The sequence below is a fragment of the Odocoileus virginianus genome, chromosome 32, assembly GCF_023699985.2.
Source record: "Odocoileus virginianus isolate 20LAN1187 ecotype Illinois chromosome 32, Ovbor_1.2, whole genome shotgun sequence".
NCBI classification, from domain to species: Eukaryota; Metazoa; Chordata; class Mammalia; order Artiodactyla; family Cervidae; genus Odocoileus; species Odocoileus virginianus.
The window spans coordinates 23,162,802-23,185,124 of NC_069705.1; the positions used below are offsets into that span (position 1 = coordinate 23,162,802).

The 22,323-nt window shown below is 37.6% G+C and overlaps 1 pseudogene; it reads left to right on the forward strand.

The window, feature by feature from the left end:
* Positions 1-5,498: 5,498 nt before the first annotated feature.
* LOC139032654 (10 kDa heat shock protein, mitochondrial pseudogene) lies at positions 5,499-5,981 on the forward strand (annotated as a pseudogene).
* Positions 5,982-22,323: the final 16,342 nt, after the last annotated feature.

Sequence of the window (22,323 nt, forward strand, 5' to 3'; positions counted from 1 at the left end):
ATTGTTAATGTGGCTCAGATACCTGAACAGATCTGACAGTCAGCAGCTCGCTACAGGACAGGACATCATCCAAAAAGCACCCAAGTCGGTAGAGAATCCACCTGTAATATGGGAGACCTGGGTTCAGTCCCTGGGTTGGGAAGATCCCCTGGGGGAGGGCATGGCAACCCACTCCAGTATTCTTGCCTGGAGAATCCCATGGACAGAGGAGCCTGGCGGGCTACAGTCCATGGAGTTGCAAAGAGTCAGACAGGACTGAGTGATTGAACACACGTAAGAAAAACAATGAACGTGATAATGAGCATGAAAGGAATTGGTAACTTTTTATCATCAAAGTGAAGAAAGGACAGAAAGCAACACCATCTTCTGAATAATAGTTCAAAGATAGAGGATGATTCAGAAAAACAAAAGGAGCTCTCGTAACCTGTAATATAAATGGCAACCGCAATGCTTAGTCTTGAGGCACCTGCTATTTAGATATGAATACAAATTATCCTAAGAAAATTCCTTTGCAAGGCAAGAGTTTTTGAAATTTAAATGAGTTCTTTCCCATCTGTCATAATGCTTACAACAAATTTACACAGACTTCACACTGCATTGATTTAACCAAAGGGAACAGCCCTCCCTGGCTGTTTTCACATCATATTGAAGAGATTCTGTTTGTTTACTCGTTCATTTCATTTTGTTTTTACTGTGGTACACACTGGCATAGCAAATATTCCAGCCTGTCTCCAAAACCTATACTAAAAGCATAATATTTCTTACATTTTAAAATATTTATTAGCTGAGGCAGATTAAGGACAATTGCTAGAAAACTGGTTACTGGAATTATTTTATTTATGTCTCAAAATAAGCTCTTTGCATCCAAATAACTTGCTATATTCATACAACATAGGAGAAAACAAAAAAATGAGTAAAATGAGGCCTTCAAAGATAGAATATAAATCAGCTAATAAAATGCTATTCAATAAAGAAGCATGGCACTATTTAAGAAAGACATGATAGAATTTTCACTGTTCCTGAAAACAGGAACTCAATATTTTTATTTTTTATGATTTATTTGTTATTATGTGCAAGATCCTTATTGAAAGAACATGGAAGATAAAGTATGGACACAAGAAAGCCTTCCAAGATTTTGAATCCTGCCTCTAAACTTGCTAATCATGACATGAGGCAAGTCATTTTATCTCAGTTTTTCATCAGTAAGCTGACTTTCAAAAAGATCCTTTAGAACTGAGTAAGTTCATATTTGTAAAGCATATATAACAGTGCTTCGCATGTAGTATGTCCCCTGTAAGCATATTGTTTATAGTAAATTAAAATGTTAAAATTGGAAAATGTGAAGGCAACATCAAATCTTCTTAATATTATAATACTTATTTTTAAATGAGTAATCTCCAAGAAAATATTAACTGATTTGCAAAATTTTGTATCTCTAACTCATTTTTAACATTGTCATGCTTTTTCATCCAGTAAATTCAACTGAGATAAACACTTTGATGTAAACAATATGGAATGTTTTATTTTCTATTCTCTTATTTCTTCTCTCCTGACAGAATTATTTTTGTCCTTGATAATTCAGCAATTTAAATCTTTAAATGACTGGAAAGATTCTCATTATGTATTCCATAATGGTTGATTGGCTTATGAAGTCTAGCATTTTAACATCATGGGGAAAAAAATCAAAGATTCTGGAGCAACACTACCTGGCTTCAAATTCTGGATCTCCTCTTACTAGCTACGTGACTGTGGGCAAGGTATTTAACCAGAGTGTGCTGCAGTCTTCCTCACCTAGAAAAATGGATGAAAGAAAAAGTTATCTCTGACATTTGTTGTGAAAATTGATTACATTTACAGCTGTGCTTTCACAAAGCAGATAATCTTAAGTATTCATTGGTATTGCTATAATATCAATGATGATCAGTATTATTACAATAATTCTTGCTACGATGCCATTATATTTAATTTTTGTGTCTATTTTGGGACCCATGAAATGTATACTTGCTGTAATTTTTTGAAGATGTCAACTTCTTTGACACTGTCAATATTTCAAAAATACGTTTATTGAGGATCTGTTAAAAGTTGTTGTTCAGTTGCTCAGACATCTCTGACTCTTTGCGACTCCATGGACTGCAGCATGCCAGGCTTTCTTGTCCTTCACCATCTCCTGGAGCTTGCTCAAACTCATGTTCATTGAGTCGGCGATGCCATCCAACTATCTCGTCCTCTGTCGTCCCCTTCTTCTGCTTTCAATCTTTCCCACCATCAGGGTCTTTTCAAATGAGTCAACTCTTCACATCAGGTGGCCAAAGTATTGGAGTTTCAGCATCAGTTGTTCCAGTGAATATTCAGGACCAATTTCCTTTAGGATTGACTGGTTTGATCTCCTTGCAGTCCAAGGGACTCTCAAGAATCTTCTTCAATACCACAGTTAAAAACCATCAATTCTTCAGCACTCAGCTTTCTTTATGGCCCAATACTCACATCCATACATGACTACTGGCAAAAATATAGCTTTGACTAGACAGACCTTTGTCAGTGAAGCATTGTCTCTGCTTTTTAATAGCAGAGACTGTCTAGGTTTGCATAAATTTTCTTCCAAGGAGCAAGCATCTTTTAATTTCATGGCTGCAGTCACCATCTGCAGTGATTTTGGAGCTCAAGAAAATAAAGTCTCTCACTGTTTCCATTGTTTCTCATCTATTTGCCATGAAGAGATGTGACTGGATGCCATGATCTTTGTTTTCTGAATGTTAAGTTTTAAGCCATCTTTTTCTCTCTCCTCTTTCACTTTCATCAAGAGGCTCTTTAGTTCCTCTTTGCATTTTGCCATAAGGGTAGTGTCATCTGCATATCTGAGGCTATTGACATTTCTTTCAGCAATCTTGATTCCAGCTTGTGCTTCATCCAGCCCAGCAATTCACATGATGTACTGTGTATATAAGTTAAATAAGCAGGGTGACAGTATACAACTTGATGTACCCCTTCCCAATTTGTAACCAGTCTGTTGTTCCACGTCCGGTTCTAACTGTTGGCTCTTGACCTGCATACAGATTTCTCAGGAGGCAGGTAAGGTGGTCTGATATTCCCATCTCTTTAAAATTTCCACTGTCTGTTGTTATCCACACAGTCAAAGGTTTTAGTATAGTCTATGAACACAAGCAGATGTTTTTCTGGAATTCCTTTACTTTTTCTATGATCCAAAGGACATTGACAATTTGATCTCTGGTTCCTCTACCTTTTCTAAATCCAGCTTGAACATCTGAAGTTCTTGGTTCACACACTGTTGAAGCCTGGCTTATAAGTTAGCTAATGCCATTTTATAAGTTGTGATCTGAAAGAGGATGATCAAGAAACTAAATGCAAACACATCATTTTAAAAATCATAATTAAATTAAATTGATATACATTTAATGACACATTTAATCAAAGGCATGGTGAATATTCAAATACAGTAGTTCTCAAAAATGATTTAACTGGAATTCTTTGACATAGTTAAGTTGGTTTGCTTAGTCTGTTTTCACACTGTAAGTTCCATTTATCTATAAGCAATATCAATATTGACAGTTTCCCATGGTACCAGGATAGCATTTGCCCTGCATTTTGTGGATGTGTGCACAAAGATTAAAAGACAAGTCAAGATTTAATTCCCTAGACTCCGAGATTGCTTTGTCCCTAGTCTGCTTTTATGTCACAGAATTGTAAATGCTCTTTTTAGCATTTCTGTAATCTGAGTCTCTGGTTCGCTGCACATTCCTTATAACCTTATTAAAATTTGAAAATAAATTCTGATAGACTGGATATGAAGCTTTTTTTAATTATAACTGGCTTAACATTTCTGTTTTGAAATTTATTATAATTTCTAAACATGTGCATGCAGCATTATGTCTACATTTCTAGAAAAACAAAGGCACATGTCACTATCTTATTTATTCAACATTCTAAACCTCAGTTCGGATATTTAAATTAGTCTAGAAATCATTCTGGAAAGTAACAAGGTACATTTTTGGAAAATCATGAGCTGGAAATAGGGCTTGTTCCCTTCCCATTGTTTCCTCCACCCTAATGTGCACATTGACAAAATCGTATTAAGTTCAAACAATATTCTAGCAGGCTTCTCTTTACTAGAGAGGTGCACAATTAAGGGTAATGCTTTATTGTACAGCATCTAAGCTTTCCATTAGACACCTCTTTTGCATCAGTACACAGTTTGAGCTCCAATTTTTGCTCTGGCTGCTACTGAAGCATCCAGTTCACGGTGGGCTTCACCCACACACTGGACATGCCACATGTGTGCCCAAAGCTCTTACCATGTACCTCTTGTTTTCTATCCCAGTTTTTGCTGAAAATGTCACTCTGATATCAAGGTTACCTAAAACCTTGAGGGTTGTCGTATGAAGAAGTAGGGTTATCCTTGACCAAAGGGGCAGAAATTGGAGGATAATGCTCTTCTTCCTGTCTTCAGATAGGCTAGTCTGAGTCATGTTTAATTAAGTCTCTTCAGGTATGGACTTGAGCACAAGTCACCCATAATATTGGTCAGCTTGATAAAAGATCCTTGTGCTGTCTTAACTCCTTCTGTTATTTTTTCATCTTTCCAGGTCTCTTCCTAGGATCAGTCAAAAATTAAAACTAAAACAAATGCAAACAAAAAACTGCTTGCACATGAGTGTGCTTGCACATGAGTCTTTCAGATGTTCCCTGGACATGGGAAGTGGGAGACGGCAACTAAAATGAAGTAAACGGCATTAAATTGTTCCCTGTATGTGTACATTTTAATCCTCTGCCTGAAGTAAGGCAGAAATTAAAGACTGACTGAGAATGATCACAAGCCATCTATCAAGATGAAACTGTCCCTCACCAGACAACACCTCCCATGCCATCCTCTCCGACTGCTTCCAATCCTCTGTCTACTTTTATCTGGCCTGTGGCAACTGGCCCCTCTCTTGCTGAGCTAGCGAAGTCCGTTGTCTCTAGGTGCACAGCAGACCATCAGCTATCCTCCCCATATCTTTCTAACCGTTCACCTTTCTTTATGCACAATCCAGAGTAAATGTTAATGATAAATGTTTGAAAGAAAGGATCAAAAAATAATTGCGCTCAATCTTAGGTGGGCACTCAGGGGGCAACAAGCTAAGTTAAATCTTCCTCCACTAAATGAGAGCCCAGAGGGAAGGAGATTTTCAAAGAACCAGAGGCCAGAGTAGCTTCTTCCCTCATTATCCCCCTTCTTTATGGAAGATTGCAAGATGAGCTTCAATAGGTTTTACTGTAATTGGCCATAACTGTGTGGGACTAAGTGTCAGTCTAGAAATGTGACAGCAATACATTGTGCCAATTAAGAAACTGTATCTTGAAATATTGGTAAGGACTAAATTATAACATTAAATTTAGAATTCTTACATGGCAACTGCAAGGTATAAATAAGAAAGTTTCCACCTTGATGAAGAATGAGAATTACATCATGAATAAGAACTACTACACGAAAACTTCAGTAGGTCTCTCCTTTTGCCTGCGGCGTGAGTGCAGAGTGCGAACTGCGGCAGCCGGAGTCATGGCAGGACAGGCATTTAGAAAGTTTCTTCCCCTCTTTGACCGAGTATTAGTTGAAAGAAGTGCAGCCGAAACTGTAACCAAAGGAGGCATTATGTTTCCAGAAAAATCACAAGGAAAAGTATTGCAAGCAACGGTGGTAGCTGTTGGATCAGGCTCTAAAGGAAAGGGTGGAGAGATTCAACCAGTTAGTGTGAAAGTTGGAGATAAAGTTCTTCTCCCAGAATATGGAGGCACCAAAGTAGTTCTAGACGACAAGGATTATTTCTTATTTAGAGATGGTGACATTCTTGGGAAATATGTTGACTGAAATAAGTCACTATTGAAATGGCATCACGTGAAGCTGCCCATTCCACTGAAGTTCTGAAATCTTTCATCATGTAAATAATTTCCATGTTTCTCTTTTATAATAAACTAAGGATATCCAAGCTAATGACACAAAAAGTTTTTAACTTTATGACTAATTAGTCACCATATTAAAGTATGGATGCATACTCACACAGAGCCTTATAAAAATATATATGTGTACGTACCAGGATGGATATTGAATCTCAAAATAAACAATGAGGCCAAGTCTACATAAAAGTTTGGGATGGAAGTAAAACACTTGACTTTTGGCTTATTTGTAGCTTTTCATGATTCAGTATTTTGGAAACACCACAACTGCATTTTAATGTGACAATTTAAAAATTAAAATTTATTTTGCACTTAGAGATTATCATACTAGGTGAAGTAAGTCAGGAAGACAAATACCATATGATATTACTTATACGTGGAATCTGAACTATGACACAAATGAACTTATCTACAAAACAGAGAAACATTCACAAACATAGAGAATATGTTCTACAGGGTAAAGGGCTTCCCTGGAAGCTCAGATGGTAAAGAAGCTGCCTGCAATGTGCAATCCCTGGGTTGGGAAGATGCTCTGGAAAAGGGAAGCTACCCACTCCGGTATTCTAACCTGGAGAATCCATGGACAGAGGATCCTGGGGGGCTATAGTTCATGGGGTCGCAAAGGGTCGGACGTGACTGATCAACATTCACTTTCACTTTCACCATAGAGAACAGACATGTGGTTGCCAAGTTAGAGGGCTGGATTGAGAGTGTGGGACTAGCAGATGCAAGCTGTTACATGCAGAACAGATAAACAATAAGGCCCTACTGTAGGCACAGGGAACTATATTCAATATCCTGTAATAAACCATAATAGAAAAGAAGAAATAAAAAACATAAAAATTTTATTCTAAATCACACAAAACCTGTATCTGTATCTACATCGAGATTTTATTCCCAAGACAATTGTCTTTACTTACCTTACTATGAAGAAAGTATATATTAATACTCACATCAAGTCTTTATGGCTTAATATATACAAGAAATGGATGAGAAAAAATAACTTTTGCAATCATGATCAATCTCTAATTCTTGGAAAGATTCCAAGAATTATGGAATGATTCCCTTGGTTATTTGAACACCAAATTCACTAATATCAATAGCTTTCCATTCCCAGTCTATGTACTTCTTCCTAAGAACATATAGCTATGTTCTAATATTTCACAGACTGCACCACAGTTGAATATACTGAAAAACTGGAGATTCAGTAAGTGCTGTCCTTAAATACATTATTTTCATAATTCAGTAGGAAATAGAACAAAAAGTATGCATATGCTTGAAGTGTCTAAATGGTAGATACAGATAAGTACTCTACTCATATTCTACATTTGTACAGATTCATCCTGAGGCTGTTAGAATTTAAATTGACCTTGGGGTTGGGTTTTACTCTGCCCTATCTAGAATGGCCCAATAATTTGGGTAAGAAACAATTCTCTACTTCCTTTCTTACTTTTGAAATAGCTACTGTGTAAACAGTTACTGTTTTGTTTGTTATTAGAGGTAAATTTTATTAATGTTTATTCAGCTCTTGACTTGAAGAAAGCAAGAAAATAAAACGCATCAAAGACTTTCAAAAGAATGCTAGAATTCAAAGTTAATAGCTTAATTTTATGAATTTCTTACTATAGATATTTTTATTGGCTTTCTTACTGAGGCTAACAGATTGTACATTTGTGGCATAATATAACTTATCCTTAGTATTTCTATTAAGTTCTTTATGAATCACTTGAACTGTTGTATATTTTTCTTTAAATTGACTTTTAGACTTTGAATTAGGGTCAATATAAACAATATTGCTATAAAGATTATTATATGTGTGTTTCAGTATGTTCCCACTATATAAAAATATCTTTTAACATTAATACTTTTTCATGAATACAAATGTGAAATTTATAGATAACAGAGTATGCAAATATTCAGACTTAATAGATAATGATGAGCAATTTTTTCAAAGTATTTATACCAATTTATACCCATGCTATCAAGAAATTAGTTTTCAGATGCTTTCCTTTCTTATTAAATTTGGTATTTTCTTATTAAATTTAGTACTTTCTGCCTTTTTCATATTAGCCACTCTGTTACATATGTGACTTTAGTTTACCTTTCTCTGATGACTAATCAATTTGAGCACCATTTTATATGTTTATCAGCTTTTGGATATCCTCATTTATGAAATGCTGTTTGAGGTTTTGGTCCATTTTTCTACTGGGTTGATACTTTGTCTTTTTGACTTATAGGAAATTTTCTGTGTTTTATATAAGTCCTTTGTCAAACATATATAGAAAATATTTTCTTTGAGGATAGTAGTTAGCTTTTCTTTCTTTTAACTCTTTTTTGTAGCTTTATGAAGAAATCTCTTTGCCTTTATCGAGGTCTTCAGGATATTCTGTTATGTTTTCTCCTAAAAGCTTTATTATTTATTTCAATATTAGCTCCATAATACAGCTGGCACTGATTGTTGTGTTTTGTGTAACAGGGATCTGATTTGGCTACCTGATGCAAAGAACTGACTCACTGGAAAAGACCCTGATGCTGGGAAAGATTGAAGGCAGGAGGAGAAGGGGACGACAGAGGATGAGATAGTTGGATAGCATCACTGACTCAATGGACATGAGTTTGAGCAAGCTTCGGGAGCTGGTGATGGACAGGGAAGCCTGGCGTGCTGCAGTCCATGGGGTCACAGAGAGTTGGACATGACTGAGTGACTGAACTGAACTGATCTGATTTGGCCATTTCTGTGCAGATATCTAATTAACCTAGTAGCATTTATTTAAAAGATACTCTTTTCCCAACAGCACCACATTACAATCTCTGGCGCCAAATGACCCTCTATGTGTAACGGGTTTGCTACGAGCTCTTCTTCTGTTTCAATGGTCTCTTTGTTGTATTCTTTTAAATATCTAGCTAATCAAGAAGTTTTCACTGCATTATTAGCTAATATCTCAAACATGGAATTCATTCACAATCCAATTTATTTTTTCACAATAATAAGTGTGATTTTACACTTCAGAACACTCATTAATTTAATTTATTTTTTGATAACTTCTCACTTTAGATTAGGTCATCAAGGTTTCAGCTTCATAATGGAGCTGATGAAGAGTTCATATTTAGTGTAGACATGACAACAAAACAATTTTCTTATTATTATTTTCCCCTTAAAAATCTTCAAATACAGTTTGTCTTGGTGAATATTTTAGAATACTTGGCCATTCATTGTCATTAAAACTAGATAACAGAAACTCCCCGTATGCTTAATTATATACATTAATTGCAATACTCTGCAAAGGAAATAAGGCCCCTACCAACCCCCTTGCAATAAGAAACAGTTTTACCTCAAGATAACCCCTGATGCAGCATGTGACAGAAGAACTAAATGAAACTGCCAGTTTCAATATGAATATTAAATACAGATGTAAAATTTTAAGTTTCTCTTGTTTCTTCTTTTACTAAGATGGAAAATAAACAGAACTTCTGCTTCCAGTCATGAAGGAGTAACAGGAACTAAATTTCTCCTCTGTCCCCAAATAACTGTAAAACTAGATAAAAACGAAAACAATTTTCAGATAATAGACCTAAGACAGCACACAAGACCGTGAAGGATGAGAGACAGGAAACTACAAGATGAGCCGCCCTTCTGCCGCAGCTAAGTTGTCTGGCTGAAGTGCAGAGCGAAGCACAGATGGCTTAACCCGAAGCAGAAGAATCTTTAAAAGTTGTGGAATTTGTAAAGAACAGGGACTGGTGGCTCCAAAACCTTACTACAAATCATTAAATTCTGAATTGCTGTGGGGATTTTAGAGAAGCTTCCCTTGTATTCACATCTTAGATCCAAAATGCAATGAAGAATGAGGCTCTCGGCTTGTACATGAGGCCAAAGGCTGGTAAAGTCACAGAGAAACATATTTGAACAATTAAATTCAGCTCTCAGCTGGTGTGAAACTCGGCCCTTTCCTAGGTAATGGCATTTTCCCTAGACCCACGCTTTGAGATACTCCTTGAGGGGCACTAAACAGTGATGACCCGACCAGAGAAACAGACTTCTTACAATTGGTCTATCCAGGAGTGCATGAGTCCAAGGAACACCCTGAGCCACTCCAGAAAATCATGTGGCTGCTGATGAGGCCAGAGGGGCACAGAAAGCGGAGGAATAACGGGAAGGAACTTACAAGGAGGATTTCCTTAGTTGCCCTGCTGCTGCTGCTGCTGCTAAGTCGCTTCAGTCGTGTCCGACTGTGCGACCCCGTAGACGGCAGCCCACCAGGCTCCTCTGTCCCTGGGATTCTCCAGGCAAGAACACTGGAGTGGGCTGCCACTTCTTTATCCAATGCATGGAAGTGAAAAGTGAAAGTGAAGTCGCTCAGTCTTGTCCGATACTTCGAGACCCCATGAACTGTAGCTCACCAGGCTCCTCCATCCATGGGATTTTCCAGGCAAGAGTACTGGAGTGGAGTGCCATTGCCTTCTCCTAGTTGCCCTGAGGCTCTGAATATGAGCGTAACCTCATTGTTTTGATAATGGTGCTAGGAGACAACTTGGGTGGTTGAGTTGCAAAGAGAGACCAAGAGTCAAAGACCTGGACCTGTGGCAGGGAGAAGTGCTCTTAAAAGAGTGATTCACTGAGAGATGGGAGGAAATGAGTGTAAAGTGAAACCAGCAGAGTTCTAAACTTCAAAAATATTTCAGAAGAAGGGATTAATGACAAAAGCACATGGGATCATAGGAGGAAAGAAACCCAATTCTAACATGGAAGTTTTGCAGGTAATAGTAAAGCTGTGTCACAGGATTCTGTATTTATTGAGGGAAATAGTTCCATCACTGCTAGAGACCATGAACAGGGAAATTTAATGATGTGACTGTCTCCATCCCAAAAGAGATAGCAGGCATCCCAATCCAGCTAGAAAAACTCAGATGTGTACCTCCAGGGAAGCCTCATCAATGTCAGGACAGACACTGAGTCTTAGGAAAAGAGAATAAAAGGGATTCTAAGAAGTGAGAAATGTTTTTCAAATGAAGTTACAAATGGCTAAGTATGGTTCCTATAGGAGTTACATACTTAATAAGAAAAACATCAATATTAAAAAATAAATGAGTAGAGATAAAAAGCACAGGGGTCTCCTGTGAGTACAAAGAATAAGAGATGGCACTGCTCTCCCACCAGGAGTAGGGCAGGAAACTCTTATAATCTAAGTACTTCCTCCTATTGACCCAGAAGAGAATGGCGACAAATGTGATACTAATGGGCTACTCATGGATATGACTTGGCTGTGCTCTCTTGGCCAATCTGTGGCTTCCATTAGAAGGGGGGTAGGGCTGGGTCATATCCAGACAAAAGGAATGGTAAGCTAAGAACTGCAGTCCTAGTACTACTCCATGTTTAATGGCCCATTTCCTACAAGGATGTTATATAAGATGCAGGGTCTAAAATCTCACTGCTTTATTGACTCTTAAACCAGATTAAAATTGCTTTGGCTTTCTGATGGATTAAAACCAGTCCAAAGTTGTCTTCAACTCATTAATTCAAGACCCAGCACTCTAACTCAAGCATACTTAATAAATGAACCTAATTATATTCACTGAAATTCTCATTTCACCTTTCTTAAAGAAGAGATAATTGACAATATTCTTTAGGAAATTCATAGTGCATATTCTTGGAATGAGCTAAAAAAGATACGTTTGAGAGTTCAGAAAAGAACAGGAAACTCAGCATTCCCTCCAACGTAGACTCAAAAAGTTGTAACTTTAATACATATTAAACATCAATTTATATTCTGCTATATTTTACCTCATGTTTTAGGATAATTTTTAAAGTCTTTATTGAATTTGTCACAACACTGCTTCTATTTCATGTTTTGGTTTTTTGGCCACAAGGCATCTGGGCTTTTAGCTCCCCAACCAGGGATCGCACCCAAGCAACCTTCATTGGAAGGTGAAGTCTTAACCACTGGATTGCCTGGGAGGTTCCTAGGATAATTAGTTTTATATATTAATGCATAGTCCATTTGTTTCACAAAAAAGTAAAGTGAGTGTTGATGGTTCAGCGCTTGATATTCCCATAAAGAAAAACCGAGGTAAACCAGTGGTATTTGATTTGAAGGCAGAGAAAGTAAATGACCAAATGATAAAGGCAGACAGCAAAAACTTGTCAAAAGGCTAGAATTATTTTAAACAAAAATATAAGCCTTGGCATATTTATTTAGTTAACACATATTTCTTCAACAACTACTGTCTCAGAAATTGTGTTGAACCCTGAAGATGCAAACATTAAGGCATAATTCTGATGTCAAAGCTTCCATTTTGAGGTTAAAATACACACCAGGAAAACAAGTGCATGTTAGGAAACAAAGATGAAAATCCTTACATGAAGAGTCCTATAGCACAAGAGTGCAGAGTTCGTCCCTGGGACATTTCATGGGGACACTGAGCTCAGACTGCTGTGGGGAGGGCAGAGTCCTAACAAGCGCAATTAAATGAAAGGAGATTGTGGAACAGAAAAAGGTTTCCTGTATGTAGAGAGAGACTTAAACTAAGGTGATGGTAGAAAATATAAAATCTTTAAGAAACTACAAATAATTGAGTATGGAAGAAATAAGGACAGGACAAAATATATATATATCAATAGTTTTATAATCTGGGGTCAAGAAACAGCTTTCTAACCTAAAAGTATATTAGGCAGCAGAGAATGGATGGGCACTACGTAGACTTTCAGACCTGACTGCAGTGGTTCATATCTTAATTAATAAAAATGACCTGGAAAAAATCAATTCCTTGGATTTCATCACTTCAGCTTCCTCTTGTGAAAACTGGAAAGAATAAACCACTTTTTTTTTTAAACCTGCAAGGTTATTTTGAGGAGCAATGAATTAATATTTTTAGAAGTATCTAGAACAGTGTCTGACAAATAAGCATTCAGTAAGTGTTAGTTATTATTAATATTAGCCAAATCGGAAACCAGAAAAGCATTGATAGATTTGTCTGTAGTAAAAACACAAATTTCCTAGAGATAAAGCTGAAATGTATCATTGACACCACTTGGGAACAAACAGGGACCTCTCAGTGTACACAGAGTCACGCAGCTCTTAATAAAGACACAAGGACAGAGGAGAAGAGGAGAAATGAGCACAGGCAACGCTGGACCAGAGGGATTTTCAGGTGCAGCCCCCGGAGGCCTGTCTTGGGAACCCAGGAGGTGGTTCCTCTTCCGAGACAAGCCTTGGGAATGTCAGCTGCAGTGAGGCAAAGTTGCCCAGGAGATCTTTTCTGACCCACTGGTCACATAGCCAAGCCAGGCTGTGAAACTGGTAAAATCAGGGCTAAGGCATCATTCCATATATCCTGAAATAATGCAAAAAGGCTTGCCCCTGGTATCTGAAGGACAGGTTTGAACTTTACACAGTACATCATCAATCACTAATCAGAGCATCTCATCCTAATTTTGGCTAGGAAGCAGTGCCAGGAATTCTAAGTATCTCCAAAGATAAGCAGAGAACTACCCCAATCCAGTGTAGGATAACCACCTTATACATTCGTCACTTCTGACTCATGTTCACATTTTTATAATTATAAACTGTTTATTATCACATTTCTGTAACTTTTGTACCATTTATAAAACAGAAAAAGCAAGACAAAAATGATAATTACTTGTACCCTTCAATGAAATATATTATTTCAAAGAACCATTTCATTTCCAAATATTCTAACCCTAACTTGCTTATAATCATGCAAAACTTGACAACATACAGACAAGGAAGAAGCCTGCATTAAGGTTATCAATAACAGCATTGTGTATTATAGCAGAAAATAATAAGCAAAAAAATCCAAATAAAGATCCAAATATCCAGCCACAGTAGGATGAACAACTAAATTAGATCTATTGATTTAAAGGTTTACTATAAGAAGAGAAATTGAATAAACAAGAGCTAATCAGCATAAATGAATTTCAGGAACATGCTGAGAAAAAAATACTAATTCTAGATGAATACATACAATTAGGTTACATTTATGAAAATTTTAAAACTGGAAAAAAATACATATTTTATTTTGGAGGATACTGGAAAAAACATGAAGGAAAAACAGATGAATTATTAACTCAAAATCCAGACTCATGAATGGGTAAATTTCAACCTGCAATCTAGGGGAATATCAGAAAGTTTCAGAAACACGGGTGATACACTTGACTTTTTTTCATTCATAGATTTATCATTTAGAACAGCATCTAGGTTCATAAATACTGAGCAGAAAGTACTGAGATTTCCTATGAGTCCCTTCCCTTCACCTCTCCCCCAGTTTTTTCCAATTATTAACATCTTACATTAGCATGGTATATTTGTTAGAACTGACTAGCCAATATCAATACACTATTATTAACTAAAGTTCACAGTTTACATTAAGGTTCACTCTTTTGTGTCTCACATTCTGGAAGTTTCGACAATGGACACAGAAACATATCCATCATTACATTGTCACACACTGCATAGTGAACACAATAGTTTTAATGCCCTAGAAATCCCCTCTGTTCCACCTGTTCATCCCCCCTCCTGCCCACACCTTCTGGCAAACATTGCTCTTTTTAATGTCTCCATAGTTTTGGCTTTTCCAGAATGTCACACAGTTAGAATCACACAAAACAAAGCCTTTTCAGATTGGTGACATTCGCTTAGCAATACGTCTTTAAAGTTCCTCTGCATTTTCTTGTGACCTAAGAACTCATTTATTTTTATCATTGAATAATATTCCATTGCATGAATGTACCACAGTTGCTTTTTCATTTATGTATTGAAGGAAACTTGATTGCTTCCAAGTTTTCATGTCAATGTATGGCAAAAACCACTACAATAATGTAAAGTAATTAGCCTCCAACTAATAAAAATAAATGGGAAAAAAATCTATTTTTAAAGGTTGTGTGGGGCAAGAAAATCTTATTATTATTACTTATACTTTATCATATACATTATTGCATAGTTGTTATATATTTCATGAGTGACATAATAAAAACTAAATTATTCATTTGTTAATATGACATATGCCTCTAGTACATACATATGCCTACATATATGTACCTATTTATATATAAATAGCAATTACTAAAATAAAGATATATATCTAATACACACACACACACACACACACACACACATATATATATATATATATATGTATGTTTCTATATTTATTGACATCCAAACTTTTTTATGGCATTTTGTTAGGGAAAAAAAGCCTGGTTATAAATGTGTATTCTTAGTGATTATGATTTTCTAGATGTATAGCTAGAAAGAGATGATAGATAAGTAGATAATAATATCTGAAATTATGTTCATCAAAATATTTACAGTATTTTCCTCTGGGTTGTAGAAGAAATACCTGGAGTAACAGGAAAATTTGGCCTTGGAGTACAGAATGAAGCAGGGCAAAGGCTGTTAGAATTTTCCCAAGAGAACGCACTGGTCATAGCAAACACCCTCTTCCAACAACACAAGAGAAGCCTCTACACGTGGACATCACCAGATGGTCAATATCAAAATCAGACTGAATATATTCTTTGCAGTCAAAGATGGAGAAGCTCTATACAGTCAGCAAAAACAAGACCTGGAGCTGACTGTGGCTCAGATCATAAATTCCTTATTGCCAAATTCAGACTTAAATTGAAAGTTGGGAAAACCACTAGACCATTCAGGTATGGCCTAAATCAAATCCCTTATGATTATACAGTAGAAGTGACAAATAGATTCAAGGGATTAGATCTGTTAGACAGAGTGCCTAAAGAGCTATGGATAGAGGTTTGTGACACTGTACAGGAGGCAGGGATCAAGACCATCCCCCAAGAAAAAGAAATGCAAAAAGGAAAAATGATTGTCTGAGGAGTCCTTACAGATAGTTGTGAATAGAAGAGAAGCAGAAGGCAAAGGAGAAAAGGAAAGATGTACCCATCTGAATGCAGAGTTCCAAAGAATAGCAGGAGAGACAGGAAAGCCTTCCTCAGTGATCAATGCAAAGAAATAGAGGAAAACAACAGAATGGGAAAGAACAGAGATCTCTTCAAGAAAATTAGAGCTACCAAAGGAATATTTCATGCAAAGATGGGCACAATAAAGGACAGAAATGGTACTAACCTAACAGGAAGAGAAGATACTAAGAAGAGGTGGCAAGAATACACAGAAGAACTGTACAGAAAAGATCTTCACAACCCAGATAATCACAATGGTGTGATCACTCACCTAGAGCCAGACATCCTGGAATGTGAAGTCAAGTGGGCCTTAGGAAGCATCACTATGAACAAAGCTAGTGGAAGTGATGGAATTCAGGTTGAGCTTTTTCAAATCCTGAAAGATAATGCCATGAAAGTACTATACTCAATATGCCAGCAAATTTGGAAAATTCAGCAGTGGCCACAGGACTGGAAAAGGTTACTTTTCATGCCAATCCCAAAGAAAGGCAATGCCAAAGAATGCTCAAACTACTGCACAATTGCACTCATCTCACATGCTAGCAAAGTAATGCTCAAAATTCTCCAAGCCAGGCTTCAACAGTACATGAACCATGAATTCCAGATATTCAAGCTGGAATTAGGAAAGTCAGAGGAATCAGAGACCAAATTGCCAACATCCACTGGATCATTGAAAAAGCAAGAAAGTTCCAGAAAAACATCTACTTCTGCTTTATTGACTATGCCAAAGCCTTTGACTGTGTGGATCACAACAAACTCTGGAAAATTCTTAAAGACACGGGCATACCTGACCACCTGACTGCCTCTTGAGAAATCTGTATGCAGGTCAGGAAGCAACAGTTCTAACTGGACATGAAACAACAGACTGATTCCAAACAGCAAGAGGAGTACATCAAGGCTGCATATTGTCACCCTGCTTATTTAACTTATATGCAGAGTACATCATAAGACATGCTAGACTGGATGAGGATGGAATCAAGATTTCCGAGAGAAATAACAGTTACCTCAGATATGCAGATGACACCACCCTTATGGCAGAAAGTGAAGAACTAAAGAGCCTCTTGATGAAAGTGAAAGAGGAGAGTTAAAAAGTTGGCTTAAAGCTCAACATTCTGAAATCTAAGATCATGGCATCCGGTCCCATCACTTCATGGCAAATAGATAGGGAAACAATGGTAACAGTAAGAGAACTTAATATTTTTGGGCTCCAAAATCACTGCAGATGGTGACTGCAGTCATGAAATTAAAAGACACTTGCTCTTTGGAAGAAAAGCTATGACCAACCTAGACAACATATTAAAAAGCAGAGACGTTCCTTTGCCAACAAAGGTCCATCTAGTCAAAGCTATGGTTTTTCCAGTGGTCATGTATGGATGTGAGAGTTGGACTATAAAGAAAGCTGAGCGCTGAAGAATTGATGCTTTTGAACTGTGGTGTTGGAGAAGACTCTTGAGAGTCCCTTGAACTGCAAGGGACAGTTCAGAGATCCAACCAGTCCATCCTAAAGGAGATCAATCCTGAATATTCATTGGAATGACTGATGCTGAAGCTGAAGCTCCGATACTTCGGCCACCTGATGCGAAGAACTGACTCATTTGAAAAGACCCTGATGCTGGGAAAGATTGAACACAGGAGAAGGGGACGACAGAGGATGAGATAGACGGATGGCATCACCGAGTCAATGGACATGAGTTTGAGTAAACTCTGGGAGTTAGCGATGGACAGGGAGGCCTGGCGTGCTGCAGTCTATGGGGTCTTAAAGAGTCAGACATGACTGAGCGACTAAACTGAACTGAACTAACTCCTTCTATTTGTAGGGTGAACTTTCATCATTAATATTATCCTTTTCATTTTGAAATAAAATGTAAGTCACTTGTAATACAGTATGGAAATATAAAACTTAAATTCAGATAAAAAAGCATAGAAGGTTCTTAGAGAATTGTTATTGTTCAGTTGCTCATTTGTGTCCAACTCTGGGACCCCATGGACTACAGCATGCCAGGCTTCCCTGACAGAGAATAGAGACCAAAATAATGCCCTTAAACTATAAACTGAAGTAAAATGTTGAAGGAGGATGAAGCTTATAGAAAAGAATAAATATTTTATATATAAACTAATATATGTAATCTACAAAACATAAAGTAATACAATGCTAACCAAGTTAAATTGTTTTCAGTAAGCCCTTCTGTGAAAGAGTTAAAACCTGAAAAGAGTGTCAAATGACTTTTGGCAAATAGCAATTGCTCTTGACTCTACCTTCTAATAAATTTAACTTTTCAACTTTTGATTGAAAAATGAAACCAAACAAAACCCAGGACTTTCCTGACGATCTAGTGGTTAAGTCTCCAAGCTTCCACCGCAAGGGACAAGAGTTTAATTCCTGGTCAAGGGTTTCCCTGGTGGCTCAGTGGTAAAGAAGCCACCTCCAATGCAGGAGATACAGAGACGTAGATTTGATTCCTGGGTTGGGAAGACATAGATTTGATTTCCTGGAGGAGGAAATGGCAACCCACTCCAGTCTTCTTGCCTGGCGGGTTACATGCCATGTGGTTGCAAAGAATTGGACACGACTGACGGGACTGAGCATGCACTGAACACACAGGGAACTAAGGTCCTGCATGTTGTGCATAGCAGCCAAAAAACCCAACAAAATCAAACAAATCCCATGAACTGATTTTTAAAGGATTCAGATGCCAAATCTTCACACATGTACTATGTCACTGATAGCAGAATTTTACAAGATTTAGTTAGCAAATGAATTTTCATAGTTCATGTAGATAGGAAAGATGCTACATTAAAACCGACAAGATAACACACAATCAGATAGAGGGCAATGGAGTGGGACAACCTGGGGAATGAAGAGGACAGCTTCTCACCGACTGAACCCTTCATGTCAGATTGCTTCTTATTTCAACAAAGGTTCTTTTTGTGCAGAACGAATAGAGGAAGTCAGTGTGTTAGCAGGAATTTTGTTTCTATTTTCACACTGAATCTATGTAAGACATAAAGTATAAATCAATTTGAGATATTTTTAAAATACTGGGTTGGCCAAAAAGTTCATTCAGGATTTTCTGTAACATCTAATGGAAAAACTTACACAAAACTTTTGGTGAATCTAATAGCACAGTCATGTGAGAAATATAAGGAAAGTCAGTTGATGTTAAAAAATAGAACTTTGTAACAGGCTGATGTTATGGGTTGACTTGTGTAGCCCCAAATTCACATGTAAGTCCTAATGCCCAGTAACTCAGAATGTGACCTTACTTGGAGATGGGTATTTACAGAGTTAATAAAGTTAACACAAGGTTCTTCAGGCAGGCTCCAGTCCAGTATGTCTGGTGTGTGGGTTAGCCACTCAGTCATGTTTGACTCTTTGTGACCCCATGGACCCCACCAGGCTCCTCTGTCCATGAAACTCTCCAGGCAAAAATACTGGAGTGGGTTGCCATTTCCTTCTCCAGGGGATCTTTCCGACCCAGGGATTGAACCTAGGTCTCCGGCATTGCAGGCTGCTTCTTTACCGTCTAAGCTGGTGTCTTTAGTAAAACGGGAAATTTGAAGTTAAAAATAGGTACAGGGAAGATAATGACAAGACAGGAGTAAGGGACAGTCATTTACAAGCCAAACATTTGCAACTGACCCTTCCCTCACAGTCCTCAGGGGGAACCAACCCTGCAATGTCTTGATTTGGGGTTTGTCCCCTCCAGCACCGTGAGACAACCAGTCTCTTGTTTAAACCACCCTGTTTGTGGGATCTTGTTGTCACAACCTTAGCTAACTAATATCACAGCCCATATGAAAATTTACCTGGAGGTTTGAAATGATACATTACTTGTTGTTTAGAATTTTTTTCATCAGTTTGCAGACACAGTTTTTAAAGATAAAGCTACCAAGTATTTCAATGCTTTTAAAATATATTATTTTACTTTTGATGCATTTCTCTAAAATATGTATGAAGGCCAGTATTCAAAAAGAAATTCAGAAACATGTTTAGATTGGAAGATATGGATTACTCATGAGTAATTCTTTACAAATACTTAAAGAATTTGGGGGAAGAAAATAATGTTCTATAAATTAAAGACAATATAAAGAAAAAAAGTATATAACCAAGGGCAACTCAGTTCAAAATGCAACATCCGCCTGAGGAAACCAGTAAAATTATTTTTGCTTTTATAATCTAGGCACGTAATGTGTCTTTGAGTATTCCTGCCACCTTCCCTCAGGAAATATATTCTTAATAAGCCATAACAGATAACACTAAATGTATACTAAAGATCTCCAGCAGGCTGCTTTGCATTTTGGAAAGTAATGATATTTCAAACATACATTGAGTTATACCTAAAATAATTTTTAAAACATATACATGAAAAGTTTAAATAGTTTTTAAAACATATATATGGAATATATTAAAACACATATATTTTTTAAACATGTACATGTAATCTCCTCAAGAAATAACTAAAGAAGCACTTAACATCTTAAGACAAAGATAGCAAACAAAAAGAACCACAAGGGGAAAAAAAGATTGCAAGTTATTAGTTGAAAAAGAACTGAAATCATGTAACATTTAATCATGCTACGATTAACATTTTAGTCCTACAATAAAATGTCATTTTCTGAAATGACGGCAGTGGAGTCACAGCATAACTTTGTAGAAGGATCCGTCACATCATTTCCATGTGACGACAATAACCCACCATCGATTTATTAAGCAAGTGCAGTGGCAGATTCCATGGCTTCATGGCTACAGAGTCCCTTGTTTGGAATTAGGAATAAGGTAGGTGTAGAAGAAACTTCTAGGCACTCACATAAAATTATTTGTAAATAAGTAAGATGCTGTTACACATCAATGGTTGCTGTGCAGAATATAGACCATGCCACCAAATACTGAAGGTACCAAGGTGTGGGCAGAGAGCAACTTTTGAAAGGTGGATCCATTATTATGTCTCTGAGGAGATGACTTTACAGTTGACGTGAAGAGCCTCATATGCAAAGGCCCTGTGGTAGGCACAGATGTGGTGTATTAGAGTAGAAAGCCCTGGGTGTCTGGAGAGTGGTAATCAAATGGTAACTTATGTAGCAGAGCCTTAAATGGACCAGAGATCAGCAAGGACCCTGGCAAATGTTGGCCCAGAGCCTGGACTAGTGCATTGAGGGTTTAACTATAGAAATGGCATTTTCAGATTTATGTTTTTAAAACCCCATTTTGGCTGTTCTGAGAAGAATGGATTGTAAGGGGGGGAAATGTAATGATGGAGATCAGCTCAAAAACCTATGTACTACTGTGCCCTCACTGGCTAACTCACAAGTGCTCAGAAGAAATGAATGAATTTCTGGGTTACAAGGGAAAGGGGTGACAAGTCCATGGGATTATATGTTTAAAAACAAATAGTTTTTAAAGGCACAGCAGTCTTATATATGTCTCTGGCTTGCAGGAGGACTAGTATCTATGGAGATATGGAATCATGGTTTGAGCAGTGTCCATGAACACTCACTGGTAAAATACACAAAAGGAAAGAAACAGAAAAAAGAGGCAGAAAATGACCCTAATACACCATGAATTTCCAGAGCCTATGAATCAGAAACAGCAGCATGTGAATTTTTAATTGACTAGTGTGCATCGCTGAAATTATACATCTGCTATGTTATGGGTCCCCAAGGATAATACAGCTTCTTCATTAATGATGATCCAATAGAAAACATATTTTATCTCATTAAAATTCATTTAGCAAACAAGCACACATTTCCTAATTTTTCTGAGGACTATAAAAAGACGACTAAAGGCCAGTCCTTGCCACCAGTGTCCAGCTAAGGGCGGTGCCACCCTCAGGCCCGGTCACATCCTCCTGAAACATTGAAACACAAGGACTTTTACTTTTTCCCCTGATTTGATCTTATGAGAAAGTGACATGGAAGCTCAACAGCATAGTGAACCAAGGGTAACTGCAGAGGCAGAAGTGCATCCCCCAGGCAAGAGGATACAGCCAAGAGTACCTGAAAAAGACGGTACACCCCAGCGTGCAGGGAGCACGGCCTGGGGACAGTCTGACGATGCTTTCCATGGCTGGCCTCTCCAAATCACCCAGCACAGCGTCTAAGCAGACCAGTTCTGCAGATGAGCATGCACCCACCTTCCCCTCTGCCCAAGTGGAGGCATTTAGAATTGCTGGAAAACTGGTTTAAGAAGGGAAGTTTTTCTTTCTGGCTTACTTCACTCTAAGGCTCCAGTTTCATCCACCTCATTAGAACTGATTCAAATGTATTCTTGGTAATGGCTGAGTAATATTCCATTGTGTATTATGTACCACAGCTTTCTTATCCATTGGTTCGATGCATGAGACAAGGCGCTCAGGGCTGGTGCACTGGGATGACCCAGAGGGATGGGATGGGGAGGGAGGTGGGAGGGGGGTTCAGGATGGGGAACACACAAAAAA